Consider the following 9,638-nt stretch of genomic DNA (forward strand, 5'->3'; position numbering starts at 1 on the left):
CTATAGATATAGTGTATTTTTTAAGGTTTATTTATTTATTTATTATGTATACAGTATTCTGCCTGCATGTATGCCTGCAGGGCAGAGTAGGGCGCCAGATCTCATTGATGGTTGTGAGCTACCATGTGGTTGCTGGTACTTGAACTCAGGACCTCTGGAAGGGCAGACAGTGTTCTCAACCTCTGAGCCATATCTCCAGCCCTAGTACATTATTATTATTTTGTTTATCCTCTTTCTTAAACTAACACCAGCATGTTGTTCTTATTGCTGTGTATTTTGCCCCTTTCTCCTCACGTACTAATGTCTTCTCCACTCTTTTGTCCCATCAGCTTATAAACTGTCCTTCCCTTTGATGGCGGGGGATATTGATGATCAGTGCCTTGGGGTGCTCATGTCGTCTTACTGAGTTCTTTCTGTGCCAACATTGTTCTAAGCATGCTGTAGGGATCAACTCCTACAGTACTCAGACTGGCTTGATTTTTAGATCAAACTGAATGGGTTTAGCATCCATTAAAAAACAACTGCCCTGCCGGGCGGTAGTGACACACACCTGTAATCCCAGCACTCTGGGAAGCAGAGGCAGGTAGATTTCTGAGTTTGAGGCCAGCCTGGTCTACAGAGTGAATTCCAGGACAGCCAGGGCTACACAGAGAAACCCTGTCTTGAAAAAAACCAAATCCAAAAAAAACCAAAAAAAAAAAAAAACCACCAAAAAAAACCCCCACAAAAAACAAAAAAACAACTGCCCTGTGCTCCCCCCCCAAACTTCCTTTCCCCAAACCCGCAACAACTGCCATTCTAGGGTCTGTCACTATGAATTCAAACCCCCTGGGTACCTCCCACAGGGAGAATCGTGTATGATTCCCCTCCTCTGGCTTCTTTCACTTAGTACAATACCCACAAGCCACACACATTGCCGCACGTATCATTTCTTCATTTTTTATGCAGGGCCGGTATTACACTGTATGTGTATACTGTGGACACGCATTGTTTATCCATTCATGTGCTAATGGGTAACTGGGCAGCCTCTGCTGTTTGGCTACTGTGATGGTGTTGCTGTGAACATCCGTGTCCAGCACATTCGTTGACAGTTATTTTGACTGGGGATGTATTTGCTTAGTTTTATTTTTGTCTTATTTTGTTTAGATTGACTTTTTTTTTTTTGGATTTGGTTTTTTCGAGACAGAGTGTCTCTGTGTAGCCCTGGCTGTCCTGGAACTCACTCTGTAGACCAGACTGGCCTCGAACTCAGAAATCCTCCTGCCTCTGCCTCCCAGAGTGCTGGGATTACAGGCGTGCGCCACCACCGCCTGGCTTAGATTGACTTTTATATTTTTGTTTTTCGTTTTGTTTTGTTTTTGAGGCAGAGTCTCACGATGTGGCTCCCGCTGGCCTGTAACTAACTCACTATGTAGACTAGACTGGCCTCAAATGAACAGAGATCTTGTCTGCCTTTGCCTCTCAAGTGCTATTACTAAAGACATGTCACCTTTACCTCCACACATTATGTAGCAGATGTGCAGTTTGGTCTTTGTGTGAGTCCCCCAACAACTGGAATGGCAGTGGGGGCACGGGGTGCTGTTCCTGACTTTGTTGCCTGCCCGTGGATCCTGTTCCTCTAACTGGGCTGCCTTGTATGGCCTCAGTGGGAGAGGGTGTGCCTAGTCCTGTAGTAACTTGATGTGCCAGAGTGGGTTGATACATGGGAGGGGCCTCTCCCCCTTATCAGAGAAGAAGGAGGAGGGGGTGTGGGAGGGGATTGCAATTGGGATGTAAAGTGAATAAATAAATTAATGGGGAAAAAAAGGCATGGGCCACCATGTCCAGCTATTTTTGTTTTTTAGTTATGTGCACATGTGTGTGAGAGACTGTAGGTGTCCATGGAGTCCGGAAGAGGGCATTAGGGCCTTCAAAGCTAGTTAAAGGCAAATCTGAGCCCCCCTGCATGGGTGCTGGGAAGTGACCTCCAGTCCTCCTCAAGAACAGAAAGTAGTCTTAATCACTGAGCCATCTCTCTAGGCCCCACCCCAACATTCTTTCAAAGATAGAGCTTCACTATCCAACCCCTGAGGGGCTAGAACGCAATATTTAAATATGGTTGGCTTTGAACTTACGACCCTCTTGCTTCAGCCTGCTGAACAACACTGGGGTCACAAGAGTAAACCACTCTGCCCAGCTCTAGAACTGTGGTCATCATTGTTCTTCAGAGCAACAGAACCAGCAGGATGGATAGATAGTTGCATACATGCACACATACATGGGTACATATATACATATGTACACATACACATGTACATGAAAGATATATATGCTTATATACAAAGATGATAGTGCATGCACACGTAAAAGATGGAAGATGGATGGATGAATGGATAGATAGGAAGGGAAGGATTTAAGGGCACACTCACATTAGGAAAGCTGAGACATCTCACAGGGAGCCATGCACTAAAGACCTGGGGTGCTGAGAGCATCTCTCAGTCCAAGTCTGAATACCTCCTAGGTGGCGAAGACAGCCCTTCGTCTGTGGCCACAAGCCTGAGAGCTCATGGGAATGAGGGGCACTGTAAGGAATGGAGCCCAAAGGCAGGGAAGCCTGGGATTCTGATGTCCAATGCAGTAACAATCAATCAATCAAATCAAATCAAATCAAATAAGCAAGAGTCCATCCCACTCTCAGAGAAAAGAAGGGGTTGCTTTTCTATCTTTAGCCATGCCAAAGGTTGCTCTTTCCACCCTGTTGGCTTAGACCCATATTGATGTATCCTAAACAATACTTTACCTGGCTTCTAAACATCTTTAGGTCAGTCTAATTGATACATACTCTTATCCGCCAAAGGAAACAAAGGGGACTTCCTGTTTTGCCTAATTAAGTACCTTCTTCTTCACACAAACCATCCGATGTGCGTTTACTCTTTTGTACAGTTCCTGAGGGCCCTGGATTCCTTCCTGGCCTCTTCCTTCAGGGCTGGACCACCTGTGGTTTTCCCCACCTAGCTTGCACCCTGCTTCTAGTCAAGAAGTCAGCTTGCCCTCCAGGCCTTTACTTACAAAACCTTCTTGATTTTGGTCTCTGTCCATGACTCCAGCTGTGGCTTTAAGGATGGGTTCTGAGGAATGGTTCTGGAGCTTTCGGTAATACATCACTGTTCTTGTACCCTTCTCAGATGCTCCCTGCCTCCAGCTTCATGGTGCTCTCCGGAGTTCCTCACCTGCTACCGTCTACTCGCCTCTGCAAGGCCCTCCTTGCTACCGCTGCTAACAGGGCTCTCCACCGTCCTTGTGCATATATAACTTGTGTATATGACTTTCGGCTCCTCGCTCCCTGCTCTCTGCCATCCATCCTCTTCATCCTATCCGGGAGCCATCATTGCTGTCACCTGGTCCACCTGTGGTGGCCTTCAGCTTTGGAACATGTAGCCCACCTTTCACCGAATCTCCTCCACCCACAGCAACTAGCACGGTGGTTTCCCAGAGTGAGTTATATCTGGAATTGGGTAAAGTCGAGGCTATCTTTCCTTGCAGGCCTGGGAGCAAATACAACAGCCAGTGTACCTCCACACCAGGCAAAGGGTAGCCTCGGCTGTCCAGGGGATTGTAACTACCTCCTGCCAACAACCTGAGACATCTTCACACATCCTGAAGGTCCATCTTTGCAACTAATCCTAAGAGTCTACATAGCCCGAGTCCCCGTGCCTGAGTGTCACGTGTCTGTCTAGTCTGTGATGTCTCCTAAAAGTGAGTCAGGATCCGATTCCTGCCCTGCTCCTTGGGTGATGCGCCACTGACTCTCCATGACGCTGCTGCAGAGGGCTCTGCAGCCTGATGCTTTGTGAACAAGCGCATGCCTGCACCGTTCACCGAGCCTCCTGTTCATCTTGGCTATTTCTAAGCACTTAAAACCCACTTTTTGAGCTAATGCGTTCTGAACCATCTTTGTCCCGGGCGTGTATAGGAAACAGGGCCAGCAAGGTCAGTGCTCTCCGCTTGTGAATGGAAGCGAGAAGCAGCCAGTGGGGGGGGGGGGGGACCATGAATCAACACCATAATTGCACATCTTGAGAAGTGTGAAGAACAAGGAAAACAAAACAGGATAACATGATAGGAAATGATCTGAAGTGAGGTGGGAAACATTTTCCGTTTGAGGGTTAAACTTCTCTTCCCCTGGATTTTACAGACAGTTGCTAAAGACCGGAAACATACTTCCTGTGTCAACGCACCTTGTAATTTCAGCGATCATCTCTTGAATATATCCCTTCTCTCGGATGATACTTTAATGTTGGCTTTTCTGAAAATAAAGCTGCCCTTTGGAAGAGTATTAAGGACATTTAAGGCTCATTCGTTCAATAAATACCTGCTGAGCTCCTGCCACATTCTAGAACGTTCCAGGCAGCGGAAGTGCATCAGAATTTTCTTTTTGGAGGAAAGATAGGACACGTGGCACAGGAAAAGCTGATAGAGGTCACATAAGGCCCTAAAGTCACAGCTGAGGGGACACTATGTGGTGTGAATCAACAGGGGCTGTGTGCTCTATATCCTGTGAGGGTCACTCTGGTTACCACGATGGGATCAGCTGATACGGGGGAAGAGTGAACCCACGTGTGGACCTTTGTGAAACTTCAACCTATGAAAGAAACCAGCACACAAAGGATACAGTGGGCACACTGCAAGCTGGACTGAACAGCTCAGGGGCAGAGTGCTTAACTTGCATTCACAAGAGTTTACTCTTCAGTACCGTGCCCAAAAGAAAACAGTAAGACATTGGCTCAGAGATGTGGGACATTTAGGTTCGAGACTGGGTTGGTGACATCCAGAAGCTGATGAGAGTCTCAGGTGCAGAAGGAGGACTCTGAGAGAAGGAAGGTATCAGCCAGGGCTATTTGTTTTAATTCCTTCCAATTGGCTCCAGTCACGAGTTTGGTTAATGGAGAGTTTTAACCATCTACGGGGGTAATATGCATGCCTTTCCTTACCTGCCTACCCACTCGCCCCCACGCAAAGATGAGCAGGAAGAAAGAAGTCAGCCCTGGAGCTGGCATGGCCGGCTTCTCCACAATCATTTCTCTGTCCCAGAGCCCCTTCTTACACTATCCATGAATAGCTAATCAACCAGACACAAGCCCACTGATGAAAAACCAGTGCGTGTCGGCTTTGGGATGTGAGCAGGGTGAAGAGTAATATTAATCCACTGGTCAATAACAAAATGGGGGCAAACAAAACATCAGGGATGTGAAGACAAGAAATGTGACGGACAGGGACTCCTGGAGAGAGGTCCTGGGAGGGGACACCACCTATGAACAAGGTGGAAGGGCCAACAGGAGGTCACCATACCTGCAACACAGAGATGACATCTTTTTTTTTTTTTTTAATCCTGGCCCTTCTGTATGACTCTAAGGAATGTCACCCAGGATCTGAGGCACTGGCCACTGAAACACTACTCTGCCTGCCTTCCTCATGCCCACGAGCCACATCATGGTTTTCCACTATTCTTGAGTGGTCGTAAAGGTGCTGGGCTCATCACTAATATTTAAGTGAGGTCCAACAGAATTGTTAACGGTTTGAACTTTCATAATGGGTAGTAATATTCTGGGTGTGTAATAGGTGCCAAATAAATGCTTTCTTTCAAGCTGGGCATGGTGGTACACATCTTTAAGCCCAGCGCTTGGGAGGCAGAGACAGGTGGGTCTTTGAGTTTGAGGATGAGTCTGGTTTACAAAACAAGTTCCAGGAGAGCCGGGGTTACATAGAGAAACCTTGTCTTGAAAAATCAATCAGTCAATCGATCATCAATACTTCTACAAACTTTCTAAATGAAATCCGTTTCTGCTTTATTAGTTTTCTGAAGAGCATTGTTTTGTTTGTGGTGCTATGGATTGAGCCCAGGGCCCATAAACGCTCTATCACTGAGCTACGCTCTAAGCATTGAGCACAGGATCCTCCTGTCATAGCTATCAGAAGGTCAGGGTTACAGACTTGCCGCACCCGCCCAGTACTATCTTTATGAAAAATCTTGACCACTGTGGATCAAATTTCCAATCTCTATGTTCTGCTAAGTTTATGCCAATTTAACACAAGCTAGAGTACTTTGAGAGAAGGGAACCCCAATTAAGAAAATACCTCCATAAGATTGGGGTGCAGGTAAGCCAGAAGAGCATTTCCTTGATTAGTGATTGATGGGGGAGGATCCAGTCCACTGTGGGCGGTGTCATCCCCAGGCTGGTGGTCCTGGGGTCTACAAGAAAGCAGGCTGAGTAAGCCATGGGAGCAAGCCAGTAAGTACCACTCCCCCAGGGCTTCTGCATCAGCTCCTGCTCCAGGTTCTGGCCCTGCTTGAGTTCCTGTCCTGATTTCCCTCAATGATGGACTGTCACCTCTAAGTGTAAACTTTTTCTTCCCAAGTTGCTTTGGTTATTACATTTCATCACAGCAGTCACCCCAACTAGGACACTCTCCTTCCAGTGAATGGACTAGCAGTGTTTCGCCCTTCACCTCAATGATGTCATTTTTCTTTTTTAAAGGTTTATTTTGTATTTTGTGTGTCTGTGTCTGAGTGTAGCATACATGTGCATCACGTGTGTGCAGATGTCTGTAGAGGCCAGAAGGTGGCATCACATCCCTGGAACTAGAATTATAGGCAGTTGTGAGCAACCTGATGTTAGCGCTGGGAATTGAACCCAGGTTCTTTCTCTGTGAGAGCCTCAAGTATACTTCTAAATCGCTGAATTGTGGCTCCAGCATTGGCATCCCCACCACTCCCCATCTTCCTGATAACATCTAACACTGGGAGCTGCTTTCTACTGTCTTCTGTAACCTTGGATTTTCCTGGTTCTAATCCCTCTCTCCTTCTCCTTTTCCTTCTCCCCCCCTCTCTCCCTCCTGTCACTCTCTCTCTCTCTCCCTCCACCTGTCCCCCGTCTCTCTCTCCCTCCTGTCCCCCATCTCTCTCCTCTCTTTTGTATGTGCATGTGTGTTATGTGTGGTGTTTGCCTGTGTGGATATATGGGGAAGGGCACAGGAAGACATCAGGTGTCCCGCTCTGTCCCTCTTGCCTTACTCCCGGTGACACTGGTTCTCCCGCTGAGCTTGGAGCTAGGCTGACAGCCAACTAACCCCAAATATGCTCCCGTTCCCACTCTCCCAGTGTGTGCATGTAATCACAACTTCTTGCTTGGATGCTGGGGATTCGAACTAAGGTTCGCATGCTTGTGCACCGAAGCACTCAGTCACTGAGCCGTCTTCCCAGCCTGTGGCTCTAATGTTTTCTCGCTCCTGGGTTCTCTCTCCCCTCTCACACCCAGGGGCTCCTTTTCCTCCTGCATTTGCAAATGCCTACACTGCAAGAGCTCTGGTTTTCTCTATCACTCTTTTAAGACGTTGATGGCATCACAGTTCAAACCAATAAACATGCCCATCCTCCTCTGTCACACTGAACACAAAGTGTGGGCTTGTCTGTCCTGACTTAAGGTTAAGGCTCCTCCATGACAAATACAAATGGCATGACTTCTCTTCATGTCCCCTCTGCCTGGTACCCAGTGGGGTCCCCTCCCCCCATTGATGATCCTCACACACTGGCTCAAATGAGCAGACAATTCTTCAAAGGATGTTGAAGGTAGATAGGGTGATTGTTGTCCCTTTATATGGATAGGGAAGCCCCTCCTCTCCAAAGCTCAAAACACAAGAAACCTGATTCCAGGTCCTGGCTCCCGAGGCTCTGTGGATTTGGTGCAGAGCCATTCTGAGATTGCCCATTGTGAAAGGATTGTGAGACTTACCGAGGCGTTGTCTAAAGACCAAAGTCCAATCATTCTCGGGGATTGTCTAGAGAGGCTTAAATTTGCCAGCGCCTCTTAAAACACAGTCTGCAGGACAGAGCATAAAACTCTGTGCGGCCTGACCTGCTGGCGCACACTGGAATTACCGCCTCTCTTCTTGCACACTCGGCTATTACTATTAATAGAGCTGAAGATTGCAATTGGGTTTTCCACAGCTTCCCTGTGTCGTGGGTTCATGTCCAGCCTATGATGGGCTAGCCCCCTTCCACACCACACACACACACACACACAAGGGCCTGTCTAATGAATGCCTTCTGTCAGGCCAGGCCGCCCATCGGTCACTTGGGCAATTGATTTTCCCCCCTAATACTTGCAATTATCTGTGAACTACACTAGTAGACACAAAACCAGGTCTGCCTTCCTTTCTCACAGGCATTGGCCGAGCAGATGACAGGAACCTCGAGAGCCTGCTTAGAACCCAGAAATGGGGCCGGTCTCTGTTGAGAGGGCCTCCCCAGCATCATCCCACCCTGGAAAGTAAGAGGATGGCGACAACATTGTTTGGTTCACTTCAAATTCGTGCCACGTTCATTCCTACCTGCCTTTGGTGATGGTCCCGTTTCGGTATTGTTCTAATTGTAGCGCTGATTCACAAGGCCTCTGGCTCCTCCTGCCTGCCGTGGACACAGCACATCTTTATTTGTTATGTCCTCTCAGGCAGCTTTATTTTTAGCATGAGTGTCTTGCCCAGCAAGCGATTTGTGCTACAGTCTACCCTTTGTTCTCGTTACACCCAATTATTCTTTCTCACTCCTTTCTCCCCCTCTGTCCTTTTGTAAGTGTCAATACTATGTTTGCCTAAGCAGATTTGATTCCAACCTATTGGAGTTCCCTTTATTATTATTATTTTTTTAGCTGACTGGTAGTAATTGTAGAAATTGCAGCATGGGCTATCGTGGTGGGTCTTGGCATCAGATACAGGAAACTCCTAAATTGGTGAGATTTTGATGTCAGAATTTGGGAGCAGGAACTTGAACTCTGGAATGAGAATCTGTAAAGGGAGGGAGGGGACAGAGTCTATTTTTTTCCCCTTGCTCCACCAGAAGAGGAAACCTACAGTAAAAGGCGCTTCCTCTGATCACCAGTAGAGGGCGCTCTCACACACAGTCCTCCAAAGTGCGCGTTTCTTCTACGAAGTGGCAATTTCTCACAAACGTCTGCAGAGATTTTTGTTGGACTGGCCTTCCAGAGATACAAACACATGATGGAGTGGCACTGTTGCCATGCGGTGTTCGGCTGCTGTGGCCACCTCCTGTATTGTGTAAAGCGGCGGGGGGGGGGCGGCGGGGGAACAAAAGTTTTTTAAAAACTAATGTGTAGTTGCGGGTCTGTGAGCCTGTTGCCGTGGTGGATGGGCAGAGTGCAGGTGCTCATGACTACGGAGAATGTTGAAAAGTCCCAAGGTACAGCGTATAGAGTGCGGGAGACAGGGCTGGGGGCGGGGGGGGGGGAGACCCTGTCCGTCCAGCTGTGATATTTAGGTTTGGCAGGGGCCAGCCTTGGCAGAGATGGGGGAAGCACGAAGGTCAGCGGAGAGGCGTAAGTGAAGGTAGCGGTGACTCCATGTCAACCGTTTCCAGGTGGAGTTGAAAGGCAAAGCTATTTTCTTCTGGGAGCCTGGCCCCTTTCATCAAGACTAAGTTGGTGGCTGATTAAAAAAGAAGAGATGGAAGATTAAGTCTGAGAGGCCAGAGGAGAAAATGGTTTCCAGGTGGAAAGTACTGGACAGAACGGTGAGCGTGTGCAGCTCCTCAGTGAAGGCTCGAGCCCACCCTCGGGCCCCTCCCTGGCGACGCTGGGCGACAGCCA

The sequence above is a fragment of the Apodemus sylvaticus genome, chromosome 10, assembly GCF_947179515.1.
Source record: "Apodemus sylvaticus chromosome 10, mApoSyl1.1, whole genome shotgun sequence".
Taxonomy (NCBI): domain Eukaryota; kingdom Metazoa; phylum Chordata; class Mammalia; order Rodentia; family Muridae; genus Apodemus; species Apodemus sylvaticus.